Below are 5490 nucleotides of genomic sequence, written 5' to 3'. Positions count from 1 at the left end.
TATATATATATAGTGCTTCCTTGAACTGTGTCAGGTCAAACGGACATGAGAAAGTCCATTACAAGGGCACACTAAGTTCTTCGAGATTCATCCCGAGTCTTCCGGGGCCCAGAACTTGCTGAGAGAGCCTCTGGAAACCCTTGTCTTTGGTTCTTCCATTGTTAGATGAGATTTAAGATCTGATGCAGTCATCCTGAGGACTAAGTACCAAACGATGGCCAAGCACTTCAACAGCACTAATTGCTTATTAATGATTTAGGGACATAGCAGCCTTCATCTGCTGCGGGAAGCAGTGCACGGCTCGTCCCAGTGCAGCATCAAGCACGCCTCTAAGCTGTCCCCTACCCCGAGTTTCTCAGAAAAACATCTGATTCCTTTAAAAGGAGACTTTAAGATTCATTCTCATTTCACAGGGTTCGTGTGCTTTTGCTGCAGCTGTCTTGCTGTGCTCCTCAGAAAGCCCCCGGGTGGTATAAATAAAACACAGCCAGCCCTCCCAGTGTGTGGGCTGGACGGCTGTGGATTCAAGCACCCTCAGACAGAAAGATTCTGTTTTTAGAAAAGCATCTTAACTGAACACACATAAGCTTTTTTCTTTGTCATTGTGCCCTAGGAACTCAGCCTAACTGCTAACAGACATTCCTATTGCATTAGCTATTATAAATGATCCAGGGATGATTTGCATATGGGAATGTAAGCACAATTCATATTGGGCCATCTGATGACATTAGTGACCCAGACTAGCAGAAGAGACTTGAGCATGCAAAGACATTGCTATCTATGGGGCTGGGCAGGATAGGATTTTAGAACCAATTCCAGGAGATAGCAAGATCCAACCATGTTTTCTGAAAATACGACAATGAGGGATAGAAGGCCCTACAAACACTGTTTTACATAAACACTTGTTTACATAAACAATTATTTATTAATATTATTCCCATGTAAGGAGAATAACTGGGGTAAGGTACCAAGGGATGATGCTGACTCCATAGTGATATCAAAGATCCAAGGTCACTGTATACTTTGTCTTTGTCATCTTTGATGTAATGGCTTGTCACTTCCTGATCACAAAATAGCTAATCCAGTTCCTCATGACATATTTATTTTGAAGGTATAAAATACAAAAAAGAGACTAATTATATCTATTCCTTGTTTGTTTGCTTTAACAGATCTTACCTCATGCCCAGTTCTTTTAGATCTGGATCACATGATCACCGATAAGGCAAGACCATTAAAAAGTGTCTTAGTGACTTTTCCATTGTTGTGATAAAACACCATGGCCAAAGAAAGAGTTGACTTGGACTTACAAATTCAGAGATGGGAGCCAGCAGGTAGCAGGCTTGGTGACTGGAGCAGTAAGCAGAGGACTCATGTCTTAAACTTCAAACCCAAGCAGAAAGTGAACTAGAAATGGTAAGAGTCTTCAACTTCTCAAATCCCACCTCTACTGTCACGCTTCTTCCAGCAAGGCCATAGTCCTAAACCTTTCCAACAAAGCCGTCAATTAGGGGCCAAGGGTTGAAATGCTTGAGACTATGTAGGCCATCAAACTACCACAGAAAGCAGTGCGAGCATGGCTTCTTTTACTGTTGTTTGTTTTGTTTCTTCCCTAGTGTATCCTTCTGGCCTGAGCAGAGGGAAGCAGCAAGGAAAAGGGACCAAGGTCCGTAGATAGTCTCCGAGATGCCCCGTGTGCCCCTGTAAAGGAAGTTCTTTTGGAAAATGATGGTTGTTAAAAGCCAGTTTCTCAATGCTACGGAAATATCTGACAATAGCTTATAAACTCAGCCAGTATTTTAAGATGGCTGAAGGCCACCCCGAATGGTCTCACTGTCTAGAGCACAGCCCGATTTGTGATGCTGCAGGATGCAGTCTTTCTCCCGAGTAAATACAACAGCCCGGTTTGCCAACGTTTCTCAGGAATTGTCCTTAGCCTGATTTTAAAAACCTCCGACTGCCTGTTCCTTCCCTTGTTGTACACATGGTCAGGAGAAGCACAATCTGGTCTCTAGGAGGATGTGAGACAAATGAGTCACTTAGCGGAGGAACGCTGTGGGGAAGACCAAAGCATGGCTCCTGCTGGAATCAGTCACCATTCCCACAAGAAAAAGAGCTGGAAGCAAGCGAGGCAGAGAAGGGGCCATTTATGTGATGGGAGGGTAGGGCTGACTGGTAGGGGAAGGCACCGCCTGTGTTGCATGCTACGGGTCAGGAGCCGCAGCCACCGCCTCCCCAGCTGCCTCTCACACTGAAAAAAACAGCACCAGAAAAGATATCTCCAGAAGAGCTCCACAGGCCCCTGTCACATTCACCTGTAGAAAGAGACTACATAGCAGAAGCAAGCCCTGGCATACACACATCCTCTTAAAGCGGTGGTTCTCACCCTCCCCAATGCTGTGACCCTTTGCTACGGTTCCTCATTTTGTGGTGAGCTCCAACCATAAAATTATTTTCATTACTACTTCATTGCTGGAATTTTTGCTACAGATATGATTTAAAATGTAAATATCTGTATTTTCTGGTAGTCTTAGGAGACCCCTATGAAAGGGTCTTTTAACGTTTCATTTGACCCCCAAGTTGAGAACCAGTGCCTTAAAGACTTTAAACACAACTCTTGGAGACCCCAATTTGCGTGGTATTTGGGAATTTGGGAAAGGCAGGTTCCCATTCATTGCAAAGTTCTTGTTACAGCCTCCACTGGGCCCAGCCTCCTGTGTTCAAAGCTATCAAATGTGGGCAGAGGCCAGAACCAGTTTTTACAGCCAAAGGAGTCTCCCTCCAGCACGGACTTCGTCTGTGACTTAAATTCTGCTGACAAAGACTTAATTTAGGGTAAATTGCACAGGATGGCAGATCTGGTGTCTGGAATATAAAAATAACAGCCATTGTTCATGGGGGACTTAGTGTGTGCTGGACTCTACTGTTAGTGCGTCATGGGTCTCTCTTTGCATCTCACAGCCATCCTAAGTGGCAGGAAGTGTTCACAGAGCCAGCCTTGAGCTGAGAAAATAGACATGCAGGAAGATTAGCTGCTCTACACAGTAGGGACAATGGCAGAGGCAGGTTTCCCAGCATGGCTCCTGAGCCCAGTTCCTCACAGCCAGAGCACAGTGCTGGGCCTTCACCAGTTTGCCTGATGAGTGTGACCCCTGCTGATGGAACTGGCCACTAGCCGCACTCTGTTGACTGTTAAGTTACTGCCCACTCCCTAGGCAATGTAGGCAGTGGGTCTGGATGATTCTTGCAGTGGAAATTTAGTAAAAGACTGTCTGTGCAGCTCCTCCATTTGCTAGTCATCTCTGTCAAAATTAAAGTGACATTTTGCCTGTAAGATATCCTTTAAAGTCGAAGGCGTGTTGGCTGTTTCTCAGTCTCCCTATCTCTAAACTCCAGGGTCAAAGGGAGAGAAACAGATGGAGGGACAGCAGATCCTGAAAGAGACCAACACAGACTCCAGCTGTGCCCGAGGCACCTGTGTCCCTGCCTTGATTTTAGAAGACATTTTGGGAATCATCTCAAAACCTACCCACCACTGCCCCTGTGTTGTGGGTCTTTATCACTGTGTGCTCATAAATCATCCTGACACTTACTTGCCTAAAATAATCCTTCATTTATTTTTCTCATGAATCTGCAGTTTGGGCAGAGCTGGGAGCAGACAGGTGCCCTGTTTAGCAGGAGTCACTTGAAGACTGAGTGGACAGGTGCCCTGTTTAGCTAGAGAACCTAAGAGTAAGGCTGCCTGAATGTCAATGTTTCAATTTACTCCCCAGACTGAGATTGGGGTGTGTGGGTGTGTGTGTGCATGTGCATGCGTGTCTGTGTGCGTGCGCGTGTGCGTGTGCGTGTGCGTGTGCGTGTGTGTGTGTGTGTGTGTGTGTGTGTGTGTGTGTGATGCTAGCTGTCAGCTGAGACACCAGAATCTTTCAGTGGGATGCCTTACAACATGGGACCTCAGTGCCTCTGCCAAGGATCTCTGGAAGAGAGGACCAGCAGGTAACCAGGGTGTCTTTTAGTATTTAGCCTCGGATTCAGTCACTTCCAAAAGTCCCTGCGGAGGTCAGAAGAGGGTGTGGGATCATCTGGAACTGGATCCGCTCACATTGGTGGGCTGCCATGAGGCAATCAAGACCTGGTCCTCTGGACGAGCAGCCAATGCTCAGAACCACTGAGCCATGTTTCCAGGCCCCTGCTGGCTCATTTTTAATCACCTTTGAATGTTGCAGAGTGGCTTCTCTGGGTCTCTGATCATTAGTTACAAAGCCAAGCTGGACACAGAAATTCTCTTCGGTGACAGTGTGGGATACTTTGTGACCGTGACCTTGAGCATGAAAAGGGGAAAGGAAGGTGAATGGAAGAAGACCAAAGCCATGTAGCTGCTTTGGATAGGGCCACCTTTGGATTTTCTGTGACACTGAGGCCAGCAGGGCAGAGTAGGAAAACAATTGCATGAAAAATACAAAGAAAAGGACATTTTCCCACTATCTCAAGCTTTTCCTGGAGGCCTTATAAATAGCACAAGTGACTAACCGGTCCCTTCCTTTCCCTTCTCTGCCACATTCTGGGTGACAAGGCAGAAAAAAAAAAAAAAAAAAACCAGATAAAGCCTCCAGAGTGGCTGTATTTCTTTGTGTTGTCCATGTTAGGCTTCCTGGTCCAAGTGGCTTGGGGGATGAGCAGTCAAGTTTAAAGTGCAGATTTTATTCTCTCTCTCTCTCTCTCTCTCTCTCTCTCTCTCTCTCTCTCTCTCTCTCTCGTGTGTGTGTGTGCATGTGTGTGTGTGTGTGTGTGTGTGTGTCAGAGTGGCGGAGGGAACACCTGAGATAAAGGAGGTGACCACAGGAAGGGAAGGCCCACGGCCAGTGTGGGTCAGTCAGAGGCATGTTTTGAAATGCTAGCTAAATTTTTTTCTGTGCAATATGCAACTTTAATTTTTCTTTTTTGTTTTTTTTTCTCTTTAGCTTTACAGCATGATGTTCGATTCATAAAAATCAGGGAAATGTGATATGAGAAATGAAGAGTAGTTTGGACATTGCCCCCAGAAGATTTTCCCCCCCTAACAACACAGCTTGTTATGACTTTTCTGAATATTCTCAAACTGACTTTTCCGACATTAAGTTTGACATTTTGAAGTCAAAACAGGACGTGAAGAAAAAGACATCGTGTGACTCAGAAGTCTGCCATTCTCATCACGGGAGAGGGTTAACCCATGGAGCCCATGAAATGCGATCTCAGTCCATTTACTTCCTAAAGGCCTTATCTCCAAATGCTGCCACAGGGGAGCTAGGACTTCATCATATAAGTAGAGGCAGATACAAGAATTCAGTCTAGAAGGAACAGGTTCTGGAATGTTCTAGTCATTATGGCAAGCACCCGTCTTTCCCCGGAAGAACCTACAAAGCCCTCATGCCTGTTGCCCACCTGTCCTGGGGCGGGGGGGGGGGGGGTAAAAGGCTGCAGTGACTCAGGAGCCTTGGAGCAGCACCTGAGACC

Source organism: Microtus ochrogaster, unplaced genomic scaffold (assembly GCF_000317375.1).
Source record: "Microtus ochrogaster isolate Prairie Vole_2 unplaced genomic scaffold, MicOch1.0 UNK12, whole genome shotgun sequence".
Taxonomy (NCBI): domain Eukaryota; kingdom Metazoa; phylum Chordata; class Mammalia; order Rodentia; family Cricetidae; genus Microtus; species Microtus ochrogaster.
This window is presented reverse-complemented; position numbering follows the sequence as displayed.